General features: G+C 37.8%; 1 long non-coding RNA gene across 1 annotated transcript; it reads right to left on the reverse strand.

Moving 5' to 3' along the window:
- Positions 1-5,976: 5,976 nt before the first annotated feature.
- On the reverse strand, positions 5,977-27,827 carry LOC148007360 (uncharacterized). The gene is made up of 5 exons (XR_015654937.1): positions 27,710-27,827; positions 25,274-25,368; positions 7,569-7,678; positions 6,158-6,425; positions 5,977-6,073 (listed from the first exon to the last, which is right to left on the reverse strand). It is a non-coding gene; the product is annotated as an uncharacterized LOC148007360 (long non-coding RNA).
- Positions 27,828-27,899: the final 72 nt, after the last annotated feature.

Here is a 27,899-nt window from a genome sequence, read left to right on the forward strand (position 1 = left end):
GCTTGTGACCCTATAAAAACAACAATGCCAACCAACCAGAGTTTCCAGGGAGTAAACCACTACCCAAAGACTATACATGGACTGACCCTGGACTCCAATCTCATAGGTAGCAATGAATAGCCTAGTAAGAACACCAGTGGAAGGGGAAGCCCTGGGTCCTGCTAAGACTGAACAGTTTCCCATATTCCCTAAGGAAACAGGAGAAGTCATTAAAAACAATCAAGTGAAAAAGGCCCAGGGCCAGATGGCTTTAGTATAGAATTCTACCATACATTCAAAGAAGAGCTAATATCACCACTCCTCAAACTATTCTACACAATAGAAAAAGAAGTAACACTACCTAATTCATTCTATTATTCTAGAATAGTAAAATTCTAGCAAACCAAATCCAAGAACACATCAAAACCATCATTCATCTTGATCAGAGGCTTCATCCCAGGGATGCAGAGATGGTTCAATATATGTAAATCTATCAACATAATACACTATATAAGCAAACTCAAGGGAAAAAATTACATCAAAAGATAACAAAAACTTTTTATTAATCACATGATATCAATTCTTAATAATAAAAGAACTTCTGAACAAATCACACCCCTGACATCAAGCTGTACTATAGAACAATAGTGATAAAAACTACATGGTGTTGGAAAAGAGAGAGGTCAATCAATGGAATAGATTGAAGACCCAGAAATAGGCCCATAGACACACACACCTATGGTCATTTGATCTTTGACAATGAAAACAAAAACACACAATGGAAAAAGAGATGGTGCTGGTCTAACTGGTGGTTTGTATGTAGAAAAATGAAAATAGACCCATCTTTATCACCTTGCACAAAGTTAAGTCCAAGTGGCCAAAGGACCTCAACATAAAACCAGATCCACTGAATCAAATAGAAGAAAAGTGGGAAAGAGCTTTGAACTCATTACCATAAGGGGAAATTTCCTAAACAGAACTCCAATGTCTCAGGCTCTAAGGTTAAATTTATATTTTTAAATGATAATTTTAAAATTATTAAACTTCTAATTCCAGTACAGAAAATATTTCAGGAGATATTTGATTCCCTTTACTAATGCAAATTCATTCATGTAATTTGTTATTGACAGCATAGAGAACCACCATATTTGAATGAGTCAACCAATATTGCTTTCCAGGAAAAAAAATACTAGCCAACAATGTGAATGCATTGGTTATTAATAAAACATTTTAAGATGTTCGGTCTATCCTTTTCTCTTTGGTTTCACTATTGCTTCAAGGGCATTGCTGAGGAGAGTAAGTGTTTCAGTGCTCTCATTAGCCATCAGTTCTGCAAAAGTGGGACTTAGATACAAAGACCTTCTACTTTGGTTTCAGTGTGTCAGCAGTTCTTGGTGGCTTGCAGGACAGCTAAGAAGACTACAGCATTTCAGAGACTTGTCCTTTTGTTTTCTTTTTTTTTTCCATAAGGAGGCCTTGTCCTTTTCTTTTTTTTCTTTTTTTTTATTTTATTTTATTTTATTTTTTTATTATTAACTTGAGTATTTCTTATATACATTTCGAGTGTTATTCCCTTTCCCAGTTTCCGGGCAAACATCCCCCTCCCCCTCCCCTTTCTTATCGGTGTTCCCCTCCCCACCCTCCCCCCATTGTCCCCCTCCCCCCAACAGTCTAGTTCACTGGGGGTTCAGTCTTAGCAGGACCCAGGGCTTCCCCTTCCACTGGTGCTCTTACTAGGATATTCATTGCTACCTATGAGGTCAGAGTCCAGGGTCAGTCCATGTATAGTCTTTAGGTAGTGGCTTAGTCCCTGGAAGCTCTGGTTGCTTGACATTGTTGTACATATGGGGTCTCGAGCCCCTTCAAGCTCTTCCAGTTCTTTCTCTGATTCCTTCAACGGGGGTCCTATTCTCAGTTCAGTGGTTTGCTGCTGGTATTCGCCCTTGTCCTTTTCTAAGATCAGAAGCTATTTGACTGAGCTGTAAAATGAACTTGAAAGCACCTTTTGAAAACTGTGACCCTGCGGGCCTTGTGGAGCAGAGCTGAAAGACGTGTGCCCTGAAAAAGCCCATAGACTAAGAAGAATTTCTCCTCCTCTCATGCCATGCTTACTACTTCTCAATCAGTCCATCTATTGGTTACCTGCACTCTCTTCTGCGTATGTTTACTTTCCTCATGACCACATCAAGAGTCAGAAGTTTCTATTTTCTTTCTTCTCAACCAGGCATCTTCCCTTAACACATTCCACATCTTTACTCAAGATTGACTGATCTCTCAGTTGTCAGTAATGTCCAAGAGCCACTTTGTAATTGAGGAAGAATAGTTCTACAGCTCAGTCCATTTGTTCTTTGCTAAATAAAACACAACAAAGTTTCTGCATTATTGTGCTACTTGTTAATTGATAATCCTAGTATTTTATGTGTAGATTTAGTCCTACCAATATTGATGTCCTATTTAGACATATCTCTTGTATTTGCTTAGTTGTAAATAAGGGAGAGATGATTTCAGATGCAAGTTTTGTATCTTCATATATATATATATATATATACATATATATATATATATATGTGTATGTGTGTGTGTATACATATATATATACATATATATATATATAAATTTGATATTTATTAACACTCATATACTACTGACTGTCAGAGAACATCAAGAAAATTGACAAAAATCAGCATTATAATGTAACAAGGTCACAAGGCAAAATAATTTTCTTGCCCATATCATAAAATATACTTGATTTTTAATATAATAAACAAAGAAAAATATCACTTTAAGATAAACAGTAAGTACAAGCTTTAAAAATAATGCGCACATAATAATTACTTCCAATGGTATCTGAAGTGTTGACTCTGTACTGCCCATGAAACAGCAAACCATTAGTAATTAATCATTTACAGAGGCAGGTAAAATTATTAATACTTATTTTCTGTGGAAATTCAGTATTGTCACTAACACTTTTCTTAGAAATACTGATGATTTGAATACTATTAATATCAGAGGACAGTACTCAGAGTTTATTAACAAGGAAACTTTTGGAGAGTAAGGTTCCTCTAAAGAAAGAATCATTTTTGACATTATAGCACAGTGATTATGATTTCAACAAATGCAAACGTGGGTGAGAGACATGCTCTCCTACCATTGGTTTTGGACAAATCTTTGGACATAAACCTGTGTAATATCAGGTTAGCTGTAGGTTTGTCATCCATGTAAACATTTAAGCATGAGGAATACTGTGAACCACCTCCTGATTCTATACTACTAATAGCTATGTTTCAAACTGAAGAGAATTATAAATCTATACACACATAAACAGATAAACACACACACACACACACACACACACACACACACACACACACACACACACACGTGCACGTATACAGTTATAGACACCAAGAGAAATGAAGAGCCTGAACTGGTTGAGATATAAACTTGAAAGAAGTTTGGTGGTGTTTTTGTAGGTGAATAGTATTATTCTTCTTTTAATGTTTTCACATTTCTATTACTAAGCCTAAAATCTCTAAAATTATGTATAGTTAATTTATATAATACAAATTAAACAGCTGTAATTGAAAATCCCAGGTCTCCAGAGTCACTAAGGGCTTAATACCTATTGTCATTATATATTATTTGTCCCTCTTGTAATCATGGACTCCTTGGATTTGTAGAAGAAATACACCACTAATGGGTACCGTGACTCAATTATGACTTTCACATATCTTTCACAGAATAATATGGTTTGCATATGAAAGTGTTATTTAGCTGACCATTTTCACTCTTTTAGGTATTCTATGAAACCTGATTCAATATTGTCAAGTTTTGTCCTTTGTTTATTCATCTCAGAGGGAGGGCAGGGCTGAAAGTAGAAACAAAATGAAAATATCTAATTATTTCATATGCTTCAAAAGGATAAATCAGTTTGATGTTAAGGAAGGTGATGGATGTTTTGTACTGGGACCAAATAAGTTTTGAGTGTTGGTGGAACTAATTTACAAGTAAACAGTGAAGAGAAATGAATTACTTCATTGAGAGAAAAACTTCAATTTCATAGAGGTGAACATTTATAATTACACTGTCTTCATTTTAGAAAATTATAATTTAAATACATAACTCATTTCAGCTTTGAAAAAATGTTCTACTGTCATTACTGGGTATCCTTCAACAAGACTGCAATGCCTGTGGGTTGTGAGACTCATGGAGATGAACTACTTGGGAACAGTTGCAGGAAACAGCATCTGTTTTATTTTATGTGAGCAACTATGTATATAGTGAAGGACTATCAATCAAGATTGGCACATTGCCTCAGATTAGAGAGTGAGCTCTCATAGTTCCAAGGCTTCTATGTAAAGAATCATTAAAAAAGAAGACAAGGGGGGTTGCCAACTTGTCAAGAAACCAGCTACCTGATACTCTGGTGCCTTCTGAGAATATTCAGAAGCATGGCTTACCATGCTTCATATTTGGAAACAAAGAGTGCCAGGTAGGATGGCTGCCACATTGTCCCTACAATTTTTTCCTACTATGTTCCTATCATAGTACAATGAGTAGACAACAAGAGTGTGGGTTCTTTTATTACCCTTGTTATAATTCTACAAATCGTAGCAGTGAAGACATTGGGAGCCTCCTTGTCTATAACAGCTATGCCCTCAGCGACAACAGCCTCGTCTGTTTGCGTTCTTATTTTTATCCATGTCTGTGGTCTGCATATAGCTTTCCTAATGAGTCTAAAACATTATGACAAGGATAATTATTTTTTAAATGAAAGAACCACATGTTTGAGATGAAGCACCAAGAACTAAGCTCTAAACACTCCATGCACTGTTAATGTGGCCCATACATATACAGCCATCCAATTAGACAAGATGGATGAAGCAAAGAAATGCAGGCCGACAGGAGCCGGATTTAGATCTCTCCCGAGAGACACAGCCAGAATACAGCAAACACAGAGGCGAATGCCAGCAGCAAACCACTGAATTGAGAATAGGACCCCCGTTGAAGGAATCAGAGAAAGAACTGGAAGAGCTTGAAGGGGCTCGAGACCCCATATGTACAACAATGCCAAGCAACCAGAGCTTCCAGGGACTAAGCCACTACCTAAAGACTATACATGGACTGACCCTGGACTCTGACCTCATAGGTAGCAATGAATATCTAGTAAGAGCGCCAGTGGAAGGGGAAGCCCTGGGTCCTGCTAAGACTGAAACCCCAGTGAACTAGATTGTTGGGGGGAGGGCGGCAAAGGGGGAGGATGGGGAGGGGAGAGGGGGATGTTTGCCCGGAAACCGGGAAAGGGAATAACACTCGAAATGTATATAAGAAATACTCAGGGCTGGGGATTTAGCTCAGTGGTAGAGCGCTTACCTAGGAAGCGCAAGGCCCTGGGTTCAGTCCCCAGCCCCGAAAAAAAGAACCAAAAAAAATAAAGTCTTTATTTCTTCTAAAATTTCCCACAACCTCTAGTGGCCAGACTATTTAATGAACTAGAGTTCTTTAAATACTGCTTCCCAATTCCAGAAAATACTCTGATGCACATATTTTCTTGACACTAAACTTAAAAATTCTATTGCACTGACTAATTTATGTGAATGCATGTTTGCTTTCAATGGCATATGTGAGAAGGAAAAGAAAGAGACATAGGAATAAGCTCTGAAAATCACTGCACAGAGCAGTGTAGCACAAAGAGTAGCTGCTTTCAGCCTGGATCCTGGCAGCATCTGCCTCACTGACAGAAATCTGCAAATAATTTCCACATTCTTAATGGTGATTACAGTTTTTTTTATGTAACATGTGAAGATGCTCATTTAGCAATTAAATTATGTCAAAGTCATAGTGATGCCTTACAGTATAAAGAACACACCCAAACTGCTTCAGCTGCAAAGAAAAACACAATAAAGACTTGAGGATCAGGATATGGCAATTCTCTATAAGCAGCGAATACCTTACCACATGCAGTCAACATTGTTTTAATACACTGGCTATAAATTCTTTCCTTTAGAATGCATTTGCTTTTTTTTATTAATGTGTTGCACTTCCGTTCACATGGATGTATATGTATCTTCATTATTTTTCATGTGTTGATAGCCTATAGAAAGAAAAATGAAATATAAAAAATGAGCTCTCGGAAACTGGGTGAGTTAATAATACTGGAAAAAAGTACTTTTCTCACCCCACATTCTTTTCACATCTGCAAGAAGAATCTCTCATTGATGAGAAGTGAGCTCCAGTTCACAAAACAATGTCAAGTGATTGGTGGCAGCTACTTAACACACATTACAGTGGGAGATGGTGAAGCCAAGTCTAGCAGGGAGCACAGCTTTGGAAGATTCCACAGTCTCCCTTGTGCCAACAAATAGGACTGGTGTTGTTAGATGTATTTGTGATGCATTCCTGTTATCCTCTTATATCAGATCTTGATCATCTTCTGTTGATCTGGACTTAGTAAGTTAAAGAGAGTTTATTATGTTTTTTCATATTTAGGGCAAGACCTGCATCTCCTTGTCACTTATTATTATAGTGCCTGATCTTTAATTAATCACTAACTGAACTGATAAATTTATATAGACTTCTCTTTATGAGTGTGTGATAAAAATCTTCACATATGCATTAAATGTTATTTACAAAAATATTGATGAGTCAAATATCATACAAAATGAGTCTATCATGACTTATTAATCGGTATCCTTGAGGGCATGAAAGGCTAATGAGAAGAAGAGTGAATAAAATCAAAGGAGAAATCTAGTAACAAGTTCTTAGTGAAGAAAAGTACAAGCAGTTTGATGAGCCAGGAAGACAGGGAAGTGACTCAACATATATAGAGATAGTGATCCTCCCAGACAAAGAGTGAGGAATCCTAACTCTCCATTTCCTACTATGGACAAGCAGTGAGCAGCTTATATATACATTTTGGACAGCTGGATGCACAAAGGGCATATTTGTAACAATCAGACTGTGCGAGTCAACGTATTGAGGATTTCTCTTGAAAGGAGTAAAGAAAATATGTAACTTAGCTTCAATGCTATATGTAAAGTGAAAATTGCCATATCGATTTTATTTAGATTTATCAGAAACTAAAAAAGTGTTCATAGTAGAGAAGCAGAAGCTTTGTGAGAAGCAAATGAGCAATGTAATAGAATTTATGCAGTATAAAATTCATAGATGAATGATAGAGGCAGAAATTTACAGGTGGGTGTGGGCAGACATTGAAACAGAAGATAGTGTAGGATAAATCAACCACAAGTATCTATATTTATACGAAAATGCCATAAGGAAATGGGTTACTCTTTATGCTAATTTAGAACTGTAAGAAAAGTGTGAATGCTACATTGAAGTATGAACAGACAATATTAATTAGCATATTACTTTACAAGATCTGACAAATGTCAAACTGTTATGAGATATTCCAAAATAATTTAATCAGAGTACTCAATTAACTGTTAATCACCTCTATAAATCTGTTTTCTCTCAAATTTTGTTGTAATCTATTAGTCTGTCTAACCTAAGACAACAAAGAAAAGAAAGATAATTATGTGTTGTCTTCATAATCACTGATTGAAATGACATTCTTATCATATGCTTACATGAACTCTCAGTCACGTGTCCAGTTCTATGAGTTGTGTTTTCCAGCCTCTATTTCAGTCTGTGAGTTGAGATTGAAATCAGCAGGGCCCAGGCAAGGAAGGTTCTGTAGCTAAGGTTAAGAGGAGCAGTGTTTTATGTAAATCATGATTTTTATCCATAGAGGTTGAAAAGTTCACTTGGAGATACCCGCCTACATGTATACATAAATAGTCAAGTACAAACTTGAAGATTCAGACAGTATGTATTTTACAAGATTATATATTATATATGAGAGGGAGTGTCCAATAGAAAGGTAAGAGATACTTCAGACTAAGAGACTGTGTGAAGGAGATGAGATTTACTAAAGCTGTAAACAAAAAAACAGAACTTATAAGAACATGGAATCAGACCCATTTTAAGTATGAAAACAAGGCGGAGAGCTGTGAGAATTTGAATGTAACATCACACAGTAACTTTGCTGTAAAAAGTCAAGAGCTGCATAGTCAAGTGGCTACCCAGACACTTGAAATAAATCTGGCTGGCCTTGAACTCATGGAGCTCTACCTGCCTCTGCACTTTTAGCACTGGAATTAAAGGAGTACACCAGCACACACAACACATCAATGGAGATTCGTTAAAAACTAATTAGCATAAAAGTATTATGCCACTTTCTCATATAAGGAATATTATTCCTATTTATGTCTTATGCTAATATATCTGTCATATTCATATAACTCATAGTAGTTTTAAATGATTCTTTAAGATTTTACAGTATAAATAAAAGGCTAAAGTCATGTTTTGAAGGGTATCATTCTGCTACTCTTCTGACTAATTCCTCATTGGAAAATGAGAATGGCATGGTACCCAGCTGTCTGTGTATGCCTCTCCAGAGTGGAGGAGCTGTGCTTTCCATGATGTTGATGGAACGAGCAGCACATACTACTCTTTGTGGTGGAGGAGAGAACCAAGACTAGACCAAGAAGAGAAACAAAGGTCAACATTCCTCTCAACAGCCTTCTCAAAAAGAGCCCAAACTTAGGATCTCTGTGTTGGAACCTGTCCTGTTAGAGCACACTGAAGTTAAATGCCACTGATTAATGACAAATTGTTGCTTCTAACTTTGACTTCCCCTCCAACTCATGCTTTCCCACTGTACTTGTTGATTGCGAATGGGAATTATTAAAAAATTAGTCATGCCTAGAGAGTATATTCTTGTTCATGGGTACCCTATGCAATGCATCTATGAAGTGCACCAAAGCTTGTGTAAAAGCTAAGTTACCCCTCAGGAGACAGCCGAGACACCATAACTTCGTGAACTTTCTACTTATGTCATCTTCATCTAATTTTCACCTTCTCAGTGACTCATCTCGAATGTAACATGAACTGTATCCTTATAGATTCTACACTGTTCTTACTACAAGTGTTCTGATTCATTATGTATATATCTTTTGTTTGTTTACATTCATGGGTTGAAGAGCAAACAAGATTTATATATAATCTCTGTATACGAGTTACTATTAGGATGCAAAAATTTAACTTGGAAACATGTTAAGAAGGAAAAACAATGGACAAGCTAGATATTTACTGTAAAAGACTGTAAATCAATAACCCTGGCTACACTTGTTTCAGTTTTGTTACTAGGGCATTTAAAACACCCTTAAGCTAATGTAAGAAATAAATCACACAGCAAAGTGGCCAAAAGTGTCACAGTGGCTTAGGACTAAGTGGCCCCTGAGAAAGAGCAATATCGATCTCATGGCTATTGAAAATCAATATGTTGGTTCCTCCAAAAACTAAGACTAGATGTAATAAGATAAAAAGTGACAGTTTGCCTAGTGTAAATATACACACATGAAGGAATCTAAGGAGATGTGCCAAAGATACATTTTTTTAAATATATATTTATATTTATTTATATATATAAAAGAATCCCTTGGGTCACATAATTGTAAAACAAAGGAGTTAGAATTAAAACCGCCAATCTACCTGAGCCTTGAGACCATCGTCTTTGCACAATTATCATAAAAAATAAATCTGACTGTGTATGAAGGGTTGTGTGGTTAATAGGTTTCTTACTAAATGAAGATATATTATGAAAAGGAAAAATTAATATGCTTTGTTAAAATCAAACACATGAACCGTATTCTTAGGGACATGGTTTTCTTTTTTTTTTTTTGATTTTTTTTTTGATTTTTTTTTTTATTAACTTGAGTATTTCTTATATACATTTCGAGTGTTATTCCCTTTCCCGGTTTCCGGGCAAACATCCCCCTCCCCCCTCCCCTTCCTTATGGGTGTTCCCCTCCCAACCCTCCCCCCATTGCCGCCCTCCCCCCATAGACTAGTTCACTGGGGGTTCAGTCTTAGCAGGACCCAGGGCTTCCCCTTCCACTGGTGCTCTTTCTAGGATATTCATTGCTACCTATGGGGTCAGAGTCCAGGGTCAGTCCATGTATAGTCTTTAGGTAGTGGCTTAGTCCCTGGAAGCTCTGGTTGCTTGGCATTGTTGTACTTTTGGGGTCTCGAGCCCCTTCAAGCTCTTCCAGTTCTTTCTCTGATTCCTTCAATAGGGGACCTATTCTCAGTTCAGTGGTTTGCTGCTGGCATTCGCCTCTATATTTGCTGTATTCTGGCTGTGTCTCTCAGGAGCGATCTACATCCGGCTCCTGTCGGTCTGCACTTCTTTGCTTCATCCATCTTGTCTAATTGGGTGGCTGTATATGTATGGGCCACATGTGGGGCAGGCTCTGAATGGGTGTTCCTTCAGTCTCTGTTTTAATCTTTGCCTCTCCCTTCCCTGCCAAGGGTATTCTTTTTCCTCATTTAAAGAAGGAGTGAAGCATTCACATTTTGATCATCCGTCTTGAGTTTCGTTTGTTCTAGGGATCTAGGGTAATTCAAGCATTTGGGCTAATAGCCACTTATCAATGAGTGCATACCATGTATGTCTTTCTGTGATTGGGTTAGCTCACTCAGGATGATATTTTCCAGTTCCAACCATTTGCCTACGAATTTCATAAACTCGTTGTTTTTGATAGCTGAGTAATATTCCATTGTGTAGATGTACCACAAAGATACATTTTTATCTCCATGTTCTCTGTCCAATTACCTGTAGCAGTTAACATACAGCATGTTGTTTAGTCAACAGAAAAAAAATGACTACAGAAAATGTCTTATATATTTTGTAGCTTTGGAGAATACTGTAATGAGAAGTCTCTGTAATTGAATGTTTAATAACAACATTTTCCAAACATTAGCTAAAAATTATTAAATATTGAACATTTTGTTCAGATAAAACTGTATGAAGCACTCAAAGTGGATAAGTATACAATCTCATGATATTTCTGCAGAATTATAATTTCCATACCCTGTCAATATTGTTACTACATTAGAATAAGAGTTGAGTAGCCTGGTGCTCACAAGGTCGATGAGTGAATGCTCAATGACAGATATTTCACTGGAGATTTTGGGGTATGTTGGTTCAGTTTTACTTAGTTTTCTTCCTCCTTTCCTCTTTCTTCTCCCTCTGACCTTCTCTTACACATTGGCACAATATATAGATACAGATATACTCACAAACATGTCTAGGTGATTTCTTGTATCTCAGAACACTAATGGTGAATTTTCTATTAACTAGAGTTGTTGTTATAAGGACACTTTACACTGATGTTTCTTCTTTTTACATTATTGACCAAAGTTAAACACGTTTGTAGTTGGTCTTAACTTCCTCTGTAGAATATAATCAATCATTAAACATGATTGCAATAAAAAGGCTATATTTTACTCTTTGAAGACCACAGGAATGTAAATGAGGATGAAATCAATTTTTTCCATATGTACATTTTAAATTTTGATAATGAATGTAGAGTTTCTTCCCTCCTTTTAGAAGACTATATCCAGCAACATCAGATATCTGTTTAGGAGGCAGATGTAAAACAAATTCCTAGTTCCAAATTTCATCAAATTGAAAGCATTATACATGTCATTTTATTACTTATATATGATGAAGAAGTAGCGTTAAACTGAGTGATGAAATTTTATCTGAACAGATATCAATAAGGATTGGTGACTCATGAGTAAGTACACCTTTTTAAAAAATTTGTGAAATAATATATTCCATGAACATGCAAATTTCACGGTGTTTTCCTGAATAAAAATTCCTCCCTTTTTTCCATTGATCTTCATTACTCTACTTTCATGTAATTATAAAAATTTATATTCCTGCACTAATTATGTTCATTTGCATTTTACCTGTAAGATCATGTGATAGCATGCAGATATTGATGTATTTGATGAAGTGACTCACCAGTTAGCAGGTTGCAATAGGTAAAAGAAAGAAAAACCGTGATGTAAATGAAATTTCTATTACCCCAAAACTGTATATTTTATAAGTGAACTATTTCAAGACAGACTCCCTACTTTTATATTTCAATATATTTTATAAAAACTTACACTTTGAGAAATAAAACCAACCCTTTCCAATTATCTGAATTCAAAGTAAACAGGTAATTATTTTGTTTTTCCTGTTTTTCTTCTCAAAATATTATACCAAGTCTTGTTGTAGGAATTTTCAATTGGCATTTGAAAAGACATTGTTTTGTGCCAAAATGAAAAACACCTGAGCTCAATATTGATGGGATAGAGAGGCCACTGCACATGAGTAAGTCCTGGACTTGCTGTTATCACTGTCACAAAATTAATTAGAACAAAGACAAACCATGGCATCCACTGCTCACTTTCCTTATTAAATATTAAAAGAGTTCCAACAGAAATATATACTAAAGAAAGAAGTTAAGTCCAAAATTATAAAATGTATGAATTATACTATGTAAAGATTATTCACAATATTTCATAAATCTATGACTATACGGGAATAGTTTAAACATAAATTATTTGAAAAGATTTGCAAATTATATGCTAATTAAATGTTTGTATATATTATTATTTCCTAACACCTTGGGCACCATCGATCTGTAGGTCATGATTTTGTCACCAAACTCAAGCATAGAATAGTCAAGCTGGCTCAGTGGATAAATGGTAAAGCCACTTGCTAAAGAAGCCTGATGATATGAAGTCAATCCCTGGTGAAAGTAGAAACAGGAAAGTGACTCAGTAGGAGTATCCATTTCAATTTGAAGACCATGGTTGGTCCTTAGACTTTGCACTGTTTCCTTGACTGATAGTCACCTGACCCTCTGGTCCCAGATAGAGTTCAAATGCATGTCATATGCTTGCTAGCCAATAGGTTCAAAGTTCAATATGCTTAGCCAATAAATTTAAACTGTAACCTTGCTGATGTAACTTGTACCCCTAAAAAGTATAAAAACTGTTTGTTATAGCCATTCGGGGTCACATTCTAGTTATTTGCCATTAGAGGCTGATTGAAGGTCAACTCAGACAAACCAGAAAATAAACCTCTCGTGTTTGCATCGAACTCCATTCTTGTGTCTCACTTAGGAGGTCTCCCTGTAGGTAAGACTCAGTTCGAGCCTTACATTTGGTGCCTTGGCCAGGAAGCTGGATCCCCCAAAAGGGTCTTGAGGAATGGTGGTCAGAGGAACAGCTCGGGTTTGACATGGTTTTCTATATCGGTTTGTATCCCTGTTGTCTGTATCCCTGCTGTGCTGTCTGCCCTGCTTTTGGTGTGCTTGTGAGAATATCTAAGGCTTAGAGAACCCCTAGCCTGGTCTGGTCTTGGGGGTCAGGATGACTCTGCTCCTTTTGGAACCTGTTGGACCCAACACCAGCGAAAGCTGGGGGGGGGTTGCCTGTATTTGTAGACTTGATACCAACTTAAGTTGGCAGGTCACCTTATTACCTGGTTTCTGTGCCCATGAGAGGAGCAAGCTGTCTGTGTGTTGATTGTCTTTTTCTGTGTTCTTGGACTTGGACTTTGACTGATGTTATTTTTGGACATGGGACAGACTGAAGTTACCCTGTCAAACATTCTAGTTAACCACTGGAGAAAAATTAGTAGAAAAGTAGAAAACTCATCAGTAGTAGTAAAGAAGGGCAGGTTAGTTACTCTCTGCTCCTGTGAATGGCCTACCTTCAGAGTAGGGTGGCCTCCAATAGGGACCTTCAACCTCCAGGTGATCAAAGTAATAGAGGAAAGAGTCTTTAGGCCAGGATTCCTCGTATACTCATACCACGTGCTCTATATAGTTATGTGGAAGGATGTAGTGGAGAACCTCCCCTCTTGGATAAAAGCTTTTTTGTCTTCAAGACTCTCAAGGGTCCTGGCTGTGAAGGAGAAGAACCCTGTAGAGGCCAACAATTCTGTAAAGAACATCCTTCAGGACCCTTCCACAGAGAATCTGCTGCTGATGGATCTTCTACCCCCACACACCCCTACCATGGCCCCATCTCCCATAGCCGCTCCTCAGAGACCTTCTTTGAACTCTCATCCAGCATCCCCAGGCCCCCAGGAGTGCAGAGAGGGATCCTTAGAACTGAGAATGGCAATGGGGACCACTTCACCCGATACAACAGTGGCCCTCCCACTCCGAGCCAATGGACACATAGATGATGATGGCAATCAGGCAATGCAGTATTGGCCCTTTTCTTTGGCTGATATGTGCAACTGGAAGGCCCAACATCCTCCCCTTTTTATGTAGCCCCAATGGGTTGATTAATCTCAGATTGCTTTATTTACTCATCAGCACACCTGGCCAGATATCCAACAACTCATGAGAGTTCTCTTCATGACCATAGAGCAAGAGAGGATAATGTAGGAAGTCAAAAAATGTCCCCTCAGACATGGTGACACCATCGATTGATCAGGCTGTCATTGACAGTGGATTTTCCCTGTCTAGATCTGACTGGGACTACTAATACAGCAGGAGGTAAGGAGGTAAGGTCTACTGTCAGACTCAATTGGCAGGTATCAAGGGGGTTGCAGGATGACCCACCAATTTGACCCAAGGTATGTGAGCTTAAGCAGGGACCAGGCAAGTAACCATCAGCCTTTCTATAGTGATTCATGGAGGCATTCTGCCAATATACACACTATGACCCCAGCAGCAAGGTGTACAAAGCTACAATGACTTTGGATTTCATAGATCAGGCTAATGGAGATATCAGGGGAAAGCTTCAGAGGCTAGAGGGACTACAGAATAAGTCATTGAGGGATTTAGTGCAGGTGGCTGAGAAAATCTACCATAGCAGGGAGACAGAGGAAGAGAAGGAGTAGAGAAAGGGAAAGGACGAAAATGAAAGGGAGATAAAAAAAAATGTGACAGGAAAGGAATTTACCATAGAATTAAATAGTAGTATTCCATTGTGCAAATTTACCACATTTTCTTTATCCATTCCTCTGTTGAGGAACATCTGGGTCATTTCGAGTTTCTGGCTACTACAAATATGGTTACTAAGAAGAGAGTAGAGATCTTGTCCTTATTACATGCTGGAGCATCATTTAGTATATGCCTAGGAGTGGTATTGCTGGGTCCTCAGGTAGTACTATGCCCAATTTTCTGAGGAATTTCCAGACTGATTTCCAGAGTGGTTGAACCAGCTTATAATCTCACCAATATGAGGAGTGCTCACATTTCTCCACATCATCATCAGCATCTGCTGTCACCTGAGTTTTTGATCTTGGCCATTCTGACTGGTGTGAGGTGGAATCTCAGAATTGTTTTGATTTGCATTTCCCTGATGACTAAGGATGTAGAACATTTTTTAGGTGTTTCTCAGACATTTGAATTTTCTCAGTTGGAATTCTGTTTATCTCTGTATCCCATTTTTAATAGGGTTGTTTGGTTCTCTGGAGTCTAAGTCTTTGAGTTTTTTGTATGTATTTGATATTAACCCTGTATCAGATGTCATATTGTTAAGATTTTTTCCCAATCTGTTGGTTGCCATTTTGCCCTACTGACAGTGTCCTTTGCTTTATAGAAGTTTTGCAACTTTATGAGGTCCAATTTGTCTATTTTTGCTCATAGATCATAAACATTGGTGTTTTGTTCAGGAAAGTTTCCCTTATACCTATTTGTTCAAGGCTCTTCCCCCTTTTTCTTTTACTAGATTCAGTGTATCTGGTTTTATGTTGAGGTCCTTGATTTATTTGGACTTGAGCTTTGTACAAGGAGATAAGAATGGATCAATTTGCATTTTCTGTATGCAGACCACCAGATGAACCAGTGCCATTTGTTGAAAATGCTTTTTTCCACTGGATGGCTTTAGCTTCTTTGTCAAAGATCAAGCGGCCATAGGTGTGTGGGTTCAATTCTGGGTCTTCAATTCTAATCCATTGATCTACCTATCAATCTCTGTACCAATACCATGCAGTTTTTTTCATTATTGCTCTGTAGTACATCTTGAGGTCAGTGATGATAATTCCCCCAGATGTTCCTTTATAGTTGAGACTAGTTTTCATTATCCTGGGTTTCCTGATTGGATTTCTATTCCCAATGTCAGTGTCATACAGCTCTCAATGGTCAGTAACTCTGGCTCCAAGTAATCTAATGCTTTCTTCTGGACTTTTTGACCACAGCACACATATGACATCCATTCACACATACACAAACACAAACACACAGAATATAGAAAAAATATTTCCTTTTAAAGGCATGGAGACAAATATATATGAAGGGCAATGCACATTTTTAAAGACATACAAAGATATTAAAATAAAATGTCATTGTTTTTGAAAATAAGACCTCAATGTAAGCTAACAACACACTGCATAAATACAAAAACCTGTGGATTTAAATTCTACAATGTATATTTTCAGCATAACACTTTCCTACTTTTAATATTAGAATGATGGAGTTTGTGCATTTGCTGCAAATTAATTTCTTTTTTAATCATGGAATACTCACATCAACATTGCAGCCATGTCATGATGCATACACAATTATTTTAGCTGTTGAACATTCTATTAACAATTATCTATATTTCTTAGCATGCACGACTCAATATTCATTTCATAGAAGTCAGCTTATGTCATCTTTAATACAGTGTCTACCTAGTTCATTATCATTGATTTCATGTAGATGGCATTTGAAGTTAAAAGTGAGTAGGAGATTTTCTAAAATGTTTACAAGAACTAAATACTTAAACAGAAATTCTTGTTTTAAACCAGATTAGAATGGCTGAAATATGAATATTAATAGGTTATTATCCGTGGACATGTAAGAAATATTACAGGATACCTATATGTAACACTTCCCTTAGTACCCAAGCTAAGGAATTCTGTACTGCCTTTTGTATTTTAGAAGAACCATTTAGCTATCAGTTGTAAAGTTCTTGGAGCCATTTTTGTCCACTGGGAAACTGCTCTGTGTTTGGGTTTATATTTCCCTGGATTCACACTCACTCAGCATCTACACACTTCTGAAGCCTCCTTCCCACTAGCACAGTCCCTAATGTTGTCCACATTCACAACGTCAACTACATCAGGTCCAGGGGATGTTCAGTGTTAGCATTAGAAAGGATAAGCATTGATCATGTATATGCATTCCAAAGGATATAAAATGTGCCAATGAAAAAAATCCTGCAGAAAAAAGTATAAGGAAATCATTCACTGTGGTCTAGAGGCCTTCAACCAATTTGCCCTGTACCTTGATGCTTTCCAAAACTAAAACCCAGTTTTCCATAACTTCTACATTGAAACTTCTACACCAAAATAATTAAGAAGGTATATTTGCTAAACTAGAAAAAATATTATTTTATTTACTTCTCTTACAGTTGCCTTATACTATATGAATAATAAAGTTTATTAAAACAAACATATTATGCTTCATGTAATATGCTACAATCATTGCATTAGTGAAGCTGAAGAAAGAATTCCTTCCCTTTCTTCCCTTAATTACATATCATCCATACCCGAAGCTGGCCATGCAAGATCATTATGTAACAAAATAGAAGACAGTCTTTAAATATAGTGCTTTCAGTGAATTTATTATCTTTATGCCTAAATATAATTGATTCTCATTTTCATTTCAGTTACCTCACACTTGCAATAGTTTAGTCAAAGTTAAGGAAGTTACTGATTATGTTCCTTTGTGGGTTCTCAATTATTGACCATTATTCATTTTCTTTTTGTTCCTGCAATGACATTTCTGTATATATTTGGTATTAATATATAAGCAATAGTAAGAGCTTTTCTAGCTAAACTAGAGATTATGTGGACTAAGACATGGATGCTGATAAGTAATGTTGGACATGAAAAATATTAATGTACTACCTAACTGCAATACTGCTCTTAGACCTAGGCTAAGGAATATTACTCTGGCAGGCACATGATGAGAACACATACATGAAAACAAAATCAATACAGGTAAATTTCTAAAGAGCAAAAAATGTAAAGATTCTTAGTATCTTTAGAGAAAAACAAATAGTTGTGCTGTGAATATTTTCTTTCACACATTTTTTTCTTAAAGTTTTCAGTCTGTAATAATACTTGGAGCCTAGAGGAAATTTTCCTAAAATGATTATTGCAGGAGAAATCACATAAAAGAATGTCTATATGGATTAAAAAGAAAATTGATGAGAAACATGACTAGGACCCTGGGAGTAGATGCTCAAGACTTGCCTCTTTCCCAGTACACTCTTTTCTCTTGGCCAATTTGTGATATAGAGGATTGTGAGCATTAATGCCTTACTTACATTTGTACTACTCAACCAGAATGAACATCTTTTGTGACAACACACAAGGGAAAGAAAAGAGTTAAAGTTTAGCAAGAAGCTTGATTTATTTCCTTCCTTGTTGGATATTTTATGTATTTACATTTCAAATGGAATCTCCATTCCATCCTCTCTCTTTCCCCATTCCCCTCCCCTGTTTCTATGAAGATGCTCCCACTCCTACCCTCCCACTCCTACCTCATTGCCCTGGCATTCCCCTACACTGAGGAAACAAACCATCACCAGCCCAAAGGCTTCTCCTATTGATGCCAGACAATATTCTTCCCTGCTACATATGCGGCTGGAGCCATGGGTCCCTCCATGTGTACTCATCTGTTGCTGTTTTCGTCACGGGGAGCTCATGGGGGCTTTGGTTGGTTGATATAGTTGTTTTTGCTGTGGGGTTGCAAACCACTTCAGTTCCATCCATCCTTTCTCTTCTACTCCACTGGGGTCCCTTGCTCAGTCTGATGGCTGGCTACAAGCATCCAGGTCTGTATCAGTAGAGCCTCTCGGGAGACATCTATATCAGGCTCCTGTCAGCAAACACTTCTTGGCATCAACATTAGTGCCTGGGTTTAGTGGCTACATATGGCATGGATGCCAAGGTGGGGCAGTCTCTGGGTGATCTTTTCTTCAGTCCCTGCTCCACTCTTTGCCCCTGTATTTCCTACTGTGAGTGTTTTTCTGTCCGTTCTAAGACTGAAGAACCCAAATTCAGTCTTCCTTCTTTAGCTTCATATAGTCTGTGAATTGTTTCTTGGGTATTCCAAGCTTTTGGGCTAATATCCACCTATCAGTTAGTGCATACTCTGTGTGTTCTTTTGTGACTGGGTTACCTCACTCAGGATGACATTTTCTAGTTCCATCCAATTGCCTAAGAATTTCACATATTTACTGATTTTAATAGCTGAGTAGTACTCCATTGTGTAAATTTGTCACTTTCCTCTATTTAAGGGAATGTGGTTTCTTTCTAGCTTCTGGCTATTATAAATAAGGCTGCTCTGAACATAGTGGAGCATGTGTCCTTATTATATGTTAGAGCATCTTTTGGAGGAGTGGTATAGTTTGGTCCTCAGTAGTACTATGTCCAATTTTCTGAGGAACCCTGAGATTGATTTCCAGAGTGGTTGCACCAACTTGCAATCCCACAAATAATGGAGGAGTGTCCCCCTTTCTTCACATAGTAACCATCATCTGCTGTCACCTGAGTTTTTGATCTTAGCCATTCTGACTGATGTGAGGCAGAATCTCAACGTTATTTTGATTTGCATTTTCCTGATGACTAAGGACTCTGACCATTTCTTTACATAGTTCTTAGCCATTCAGCTTTCCTCAGCACAGAATTCTTTGTTGAGCTCTGCAGCCCATTTTTAAATAGGGTTATTTGACTCTCTAGAGTCTAACTTCTTGCATTCTTTGTATATATTGGATATTAGCCCTGTATCCAATGTAGGATTAGGAGCCGGATGTAGATCGCTCCTGAGAGACACAGCCAGAATACAGCAAATACAGAGGCGAATGCCAGCAGCAAACCACTGAACTGAGAATAGGGCCACTGTTGAAGGAATCAGAGAAAGAACTGGAAGAGCTTGAAGGGGCTCGAGACCCCATATGTACAACAATGCCAAGCAACCAGAGCTTCCAAGGACTAAGCCAATACATAAAGACTATACATGGATTGACCCTGGACTCTGACCTCATAGATAGCAATGAATATCCTAGTAAGAGCACCAGTGGAAGGGGAAGCCCTGGGTCTTGCTAAGACTGAACCCCCAGTGAACTAGACTGTGGAGGGGAGGGTGGCAATGGGGGGAGGGTTGGGAGGGGAACACCCATAGGGAAGGGGAGGGAGGAGGGTGATGTTTGCCCAGAAACCGGGAAAGGGAATAACACTCGAAATGTATATAAGAAATACTCAAGTTAATAAAAAAAAAAGAGGTAAAAAAAATTTCTTTTTAACCTGTTGGTTGCCATTTTGGGGAACGAGGCTTTGCAGGTTTTTGAGGTCCCATTTGTTGATTTTTGATCTTAGAGCATAACCCATTGGTATCCTGTTCAAGAAATTTTCCCCTGTGTTTATGTGCTCAAGTTTCTTCCCCATTTTCTCTTTTACTAGTTTCAGTGTATCTGCTTTAATGCAGAGATCTTTCATTCACTTAGACTTGAGCTTTGCACAATGAGATAAGAATGGTTCAATTTGTATTCTTCTACATGCTGACCTCCAGCTCAATCAGAGCCATATCTTTTCTCCATTGAATGGTTTTAGCCCCTTTGTCAAAGACAAGTGACCATAAGAGTGTGGGTTCATTTCTGGGCCTTCAATTCTATTCTGTTTATGTATTTACCTGTCTCTGTATCAATACGATAGTTTTTAATCACTATTGCTCTGTAATACAGCTTGAGATAAGGGATGATGATTCCTCCGGAACTTCTTTTAGTGTTGATAATAGTTTTCTCTATCCTGAGGTTTTTGTTATACCAAATGAATTTGGAAATTGCCTTTTCTAACTCTATAAAGAATTGAGTTGGAATTTTGATGTGGATTGCATTGAATCTGAAGATTGCTTTTGGCAAGATGGCCATTTGTACAATATTAACCCTGCCAATCCAAGAGCATAGGAGATCTTTCCATCCTCTGATAATTTCTTCAATTTCTTTCTTAAGATATTTGAAGTTCTTATCACACAAATCTTTTACTTGTTTGGTTAGAGTCACAGGGAGTTATTTTATGTTATTTGTGACTATTGTAAAGGGTGTCATTTCTCTAATTTCTTTCTAGGCCTTTTTTTCTTTGAGCTGAGGAAGGATACTGATTTGTTTGAGTTAATTTTATATCCATCCATTTTGCTAAAGTAGTTTAACAGGTTTAGGAGTTCTGTGGTGGAATTTTTGGGGTCACATTAGTATACTATCATATCACCTGCAAATAATGATATTTTATTTGTCTGTTTTCCATAGTAATAGTAGTAATTGTTGTTTTCTCATACACTAACAACAAGATGGCCACTGTACCCTTCTGAAAAGAGGTCAGAAAATTTCCAAGGATAGAAGGCCTCAAGTCAGTAGAGGACAGTTGTTTAGATACTGTTTTCTGACTTTGGTTCACAGTCGCACACCAGGATTGCTAACTGAGTACCAGTGGTGATATTCCTGACAACAGTGAGGGTTTCTGAGTGCCCAGCCAACAGCAATTGGTTGAAAACCAACTACACAAAGTGTCGGTGGTATTTTAGGCAGTGCTCATACATGCTGTATGCATAACTTCCTGGCATGCTTGGTTCTGAACACTATGCAAATTGACCTCACACTATGCAAGCCATCATACCAAGCAGTGCCAATAAGTACTGACTGAAACATCGTGTCTCAGATGGATGGTTGCTGGGATCCAGCTCTGGGGGGGATCTTCTTTCATGTTGTTTCTTCTTTAGGCAGCAGAAGGGGAAGAGCAACAGCAGATGGTAAGACTTTATCATAGGAGATATTTAGGGTTGTGGTTTAATAAAAAACTTGACTTATTTACGTCTAAGTTACTATGCTACTGTAGCTGACCTGCCTTTTTTGTTCCTCTGAGGCCAGAAACTGCTGTCTCTAGCACTTAGCACCTCATCCTAAAACAGCGGGAGATAAGGTGAAGGATTAATTGCTAGAGCCTTTTCCCTTTTGTCCAGATGCCTCTTGCTTATGGGGTTAGGTGGGAGTTTGGAGAAATAAATTTCTATTGAACCAAGAGTAAAGAATAACACTTACAGAAGGAAAAATGTTTACATAGGCAAATACATATAAACTCACATAAGTCATATACAGATTCACAGATTCGCATTTATACATTTCCACTCAAAGCAACTAGACCCGACTTGCATGCATTCTCAAAATTACAGTCTTTTTTTGTTGCTATTCAATATTTTTTTTAATTTTACTTTTTAAAGATATTTTATTTATTTACCTTTCAAATGTTATCCCCCTTTGCCCCGCTCCCATACCCCCCCCCCACCGCCCCTGCTTCTATGAGCATACTTCCATTCCTGCTCACCCACTCCAACCTCAATTCCCTGGCATTACCCTACATTGGGGAAAAAACCTTCACATGACCAAGGGCTTTTTCTCCCATTGATGCTGGACAATGCTGTCTTCTGCCACATATGAGGCTGGAGTCATGGGTCTCTCCATGTGTACTCATTCGTTGGTGGTTTAGTCTCTGGAAGCTCTGGTGGGGTCTGCTTGGTTGTTATTGTTGATTTTTTTATGCAAACTACTTCAGCTCCTTCAATTCTTTCTAACTGCTCCGTTGGGGTTTCAGTGCTCAGTCGAATGGTTAGCTGCAAGCATCCTCATCTCTATCAGTAAAGTTCTGGCAAAGCCTCTCAGGAGACATCCATATCTGGTTCCTGTGAGCAAACACTTCGTGGCATCAACAATAGTGACTTGGTTTGGTGGCTGCATATGGGATGGATCCCCAGGTGGGTGAGTCTCTGAATGGCCTCTTCTTCAGACCCTGTTGCACTCTAAAACACACACACACACACACACACACACACACACGCATGCACACACACACTTGCATACATTCTCAGAATTACATATGTACACACACACACATGCACAAACACACACACACACATAAACTTACATATGCATATGGAGCAAAAGACTAAGTAAGCATGGGTGCAGAAAGAACTCACCTATTCTGGATGAAAAATGAACTCAACTTTTTATTGCATAGAGAAAAAAAAAGGCTTCCATTCTTTTAATGCTAAATGAATTAAGCCCAAGTTTGTAAAAAAAAAAAAACTTTTTTTCTTTTAATAAGTCTAAGCCTGCCTTGTTATTAAGAAAAGACCTTTTGTGTCCCTTGGTAAGGAGAAGCCTGCCTGCTACTTCTGCTCTCTGTAACGTCTTATTTTTTCTTCTTTCCCTCTGCATTTTGTACATTGCTTTATAGGTATTTTATGTTACCTATAGTCTCTAAGTCATTCCACTCTGAGTTCTCCTTCTAATCTTGCTTTGTTCTCCTGTTCTGATGTCACAATATTGCTCTGGAAATGCCTTTTTCTCCCAATGCTGTGCCTATACTTCTAAGTTCTTGAGTTTAGTTCTCCCTAAAATGTATCTAAAAACTTCTCTTCTGCTCAGTTCCTCTCTCAGCTTGGATCTATTCCACTCAGTGTTGACCCTTCCCTTTGTCCTCAGCACTTAAACATCTTTCAGAATACATGACGACATTTTAAAAGTTCATCACAATTTCACACAAAAAATAATATCATAAATTGAAGTAAAAGTTTACAACAGAGAATGTGTACATGCATAGCTACTAGGAGTGTATTAGGATATTACATGCATATCTATGTGGCTAAACATTCATCACCTGTCATAGCCCCACAATTTCACTGAAGTTTTAAAGCCACAACTAAGTTAATAGTGAAGTTTTGTATAGATAAACCCAGTCAGTACTTTATTTTCTGTCCTATCACCTATAATAAATTGTTTGTTGCCTTTTTAGGACCGTTGGTTAATTGTTTTACAACCTCTTAGAATGTTCTGTGAGTAGGAGAAAGTCTGGTTACCATCTAAGAGCAACTAACTTGTGACACTTGGGAGACTGGTAGAGTTCTCATTGCAGCTTTGACATCAGAAAATGACCTATTAGCAGTCCTACTATAAAAGAGCGTAATAATCACTGATACAATTTCAAGAATTGATATATGATTATCATTAAGACTTAATAAGTCATCTATTTTTCTATATAGCATCAGTACAAGACAATACGTCTTCATAGATATTCAGAGATCTGCTCCAAAGAGGTGGGCTATTCCTTAATAATTGTTATGTGTTTAATAATAACAGGAAAAGCATATTACTAGCAGGAATCTTTCCTAAAATGAATTCCCTACAGCTTTGTTTTACAATGGCAAATCTGTTGCAGATTGTATAATAATATGAAGCAGGCCATCTCAGGAGGATCACCTTGAGTTATGAGCTTGTCCTGTTATGGCACCTGACAGAAGGTGAGCATGTGTTATGAACTGCAAGGATTTTATTGTATAGAGGAAGTTTTCTGCTTTTGTAGAAATATGAAATGGCTTAATTACACAAAATAGATATCTAACAACATCCTATCAGCATTCTTCAGTGTATAAGTATCAAAGTAGTTATCTATATTATCACACAATATTTGAATTTTAAGAAATACTATTTTAATTCTTGTTTGAACTTTAGATACATACATACACACGCACACACACACACACACACACACATATACACAGAGGGAGTATAGGGAAAGAAAGACAGACAGACAGACAGACACACAGACAAACAAGGACAAAGACACTAAAGATAATCAGTAAATGGACATTGGCATGTAGTCAGGTAAGAATTTTCAACAATTCAAGAAATGTTCATAAACTCACTTCTGCCATGTTGTTTATGAACTTATGTGAAGCACTATTCTCAGCATAATTACTGCAAAATAAAATTTAGATGAATTCTGAAAAACATCACAGATGTTCTACAACTTGCAGTTTCAAACATCTGTTCAAATTATAATACTTTATGGAAAACAAATGAGCATATACTTCTCATTGGTATGCAAATTATCTTCCTTATTTAATAAATAATACTATGCATATGTTACAGAATTATTTTAAAATAGGTTTCTGTTTTATTATCAGTAAATATTTTGCTCATTCATACTACTGTAATTAGGAAATGTATAAATTTTATACTACTATACTGAGGACATATATAAATTTTGCAAGCAAAGGAAATGATGAGGTGAAAATATATATTATAAATTATATATATATATATATATATATATATATATATTACATTGCCTGTTAAAGCCAAAACTATTTACTAACTGGCTGTACTCAGAAAAACTTCAAAACGTCAAATCCTAAGACAAAATTAACTATAGAAACCTCCAACCATGAAGGAAAAGCAGAAAACACTCCTTAGCCACACAACATGACCTTCATCTATCATTCCTTCTGTCACGTAAGGTAGACTAGGAGCAGGGAGATAAAAAAGGTTTTTATATATTTCTTTCTCCATGAGAGGCAACCACATGGCTCTTAGCAATCCAAAACAATACCTCAGAGTTTCCTAAGTCACAGTTTCTGCAATCTCCACGGTTTGTCAGTTTTGACTCTGTAGAAATGTTGTAGAACTCTTAGTAAGTGCGGATTCCTAAAAAATAAATGATAGGGAGTGCGAACACATGGTCAATTGTGCTACACATGGGAATCTACACGTTTTACTCCCTGCTGAGCCACCTGCTGCAACTACATCGCAAAGAGTAAATTTTAATGAAAGCAATATTTGGATTTAGGAAGGCTTAGGGGCTTCAGAAATGGCTCAGCTGTTGGAAGTGCATCAGCAACTAGTGTGCTTGCACAGGACCTGAGCTGAATTTCTGGCACCCAATAGTAAGCATTTCCCAGTCTCCTGTACTCCATCTCCAGGAATCTCATGCCGGCCCTCCCCAGACACCTGCAATCCCAAGTATATAAAGCAGATATACACATGCAATAAATCCAGATAAAAGGCTTGCCTGCTTTTCAAAAAGGACCTTTAAGTACAAACTTTGGGGATATGTAGACTCAGCCTAATTCCCTTGCATTGAGATACAGTAGTCATATTGGCTTAATATTTTAATAATGTTCTTATTACAATGAAGAAGTACCTAAGTCAGTCAAACGTGCACAGCAAAAGGGAATATTTTGAATGTGATTTTAGACACCACTGGGGTTCCTTTGGCCTCCTGGCTGCAGTATTTGTTTCCTCTCTCACCTTTGTTCTCACTCTCTTATTGTTCAGAGTCATGACTACTCTGTATTCTCTCATATGTGTCTACCTAAGTTCACTGGAGAGTGAGGACTCCAACACCTTGCCTCTCAGCTCCCAGTCACACCCCTCACAGCAAGAATCAGGAGGAGAATGTTATGAAAGTGATGTTTCCCTATGGCCATCATGCAAAAAAAAATTTGTGCGTGTAAGCACAGTACTTCAGGGCTGCATGAGGACTCAGTCCCACTTTAGGCCCTTTCTTTGAACACAAAGCTGCAAAAAACAAAATCATGCAGTTCCTAATTCCAACATATTTGGTGTAGACCCTCAACAGGTGCTCACTCTTACGGCTCTAACTCCCATGTTCTTGGTTGTGTTTCTCTGTGCAATGTTGGCAGATCACAAAACCCAGCCAGTGTAAGGCTTCAAAAATTATCAAATGAGTTTGCCAAAAGGCCATCGTTTTCTCCCAGCACATCTGTAGGATGCCTGATTAGCTATGTGACCCTGTTACAAATCTGCTTATGGGATGACTAGATGAAGTAGTTTTCTAAGTTATGGGTAGAAAATAAATGTTAATAGCAGCACCAAAACCATTTCTTGTTGCTGTTTACTTCTCAGTCAAGAGTTTTAGTGAATAGCTTTAGAAAATCAGGGGCTTCTCAACAGACTACCATGCAAAAAGAGGGTAGTATGAGGCTACCCAGAATCTGACAGCTAGGATTTTGACCAGAGTCCTCAACCACTTTCTGCAAGTTACATTCAGCCACTGTCATACCACTTGATGATGCGTGGCAGTATGTGGAGACTCCCCACACTATTTCTTAAACTCCCAACAGATCTAGTCTGAACACTGTTCTAATATGACACTCAGGTCAAGAGGGCGAAGGGCTTCTTTTCTAGTTTACTACTTTACCAAAGTGTAATCTCCCATAGGGTTTGAACTCCCCAGGTTGCTGGGGTTCTGGCTGTTCTGCCCAAGGCTAAAAAGGGAGTAAAGAATACTGAAGCTGTGTGAGGTCCTGGGGAATCACTTCCTGCTGGGGCTTCCTTTAACATTCTACCAACAGGGAGTGCCTACTTTACTGCAATTAAAGCTTTTTAAAAAAATGAAAAACTCTAACTAAAGAGCAAATACTCCATCAGAGGCAGTCCCTTGTGACAGCACACACACACACACACACACACACACACACACACACACACGCACACACCCACCCAAACCTGTGCTCATTATAATCCTTTCATGATTATCTTAATGATTTCAGCTAGAATGTTCAGTTCACCTTGAAAAGAGAAATGAACAACAGCATAAACCAATAAAATATGCTAAGACGTGCTGGTAAAATCACCAGCACTTTATACAATGCTTTCACTCAACCAATTTAAGTAAAATAAATAGGAAAAAAAGATCATTACAAAGCCAGTCTTTCCCCTTGGGGGATCAAAGCCAGTTTTGACCAGTGGTTCCCCCCCCCCCGTGTACATACACTTTATATGATCACATGCTTCTCCAGAAAACCAGGGTATCTGACCTCCTGAGACTGGGCTCTGTGTCTGTGCTCTGTGTGTCAGGAAGACAAGTGCAAGTGTTAGACCCAAAGGTTCATTCCAGTTTGCTTGAAGAAACTGTCACTTTTCACATCCACAACATAAGCATCCCACATGCTGGCGCACAGTGCAGTGTGCTCAATCACCCTAGCACATTTTAATTCTTGGACTGCCCTCCCAAGGAACTCACATCATCACTGATGCATTGCTACAGAAAACGTGTCCGCAGCTGGCAGCTGCTTTACAAGAGGAGCTGGTATCTCTGATTTCACTTTCTTGTATGGAACTGCACAATCAGCATAATTCCTGGGGTGGGGGCAATAAAAAAAAAACCTAATTACTGTGACTGGAAGGGTGTGTTAATCAAGTCTTTGCTTTAT

The sequence above is a fragment of the Rattus norvegicus genome, chromosome 1 (genome assembly GCF_021556685.1).
Source record: "Rattus norvegicus strain SHRSP/BbbUtx chromosome 1, alternate assembly SHRSP_T2T, whole genome shotgun sequence".
NCBI classification, from domain to species: domain Eukaryota; kingdom Metazoa; phylum Chordata; class Mammalia; order Rodentia; family Muridae; genus Rattus; species Rattus norvegicus.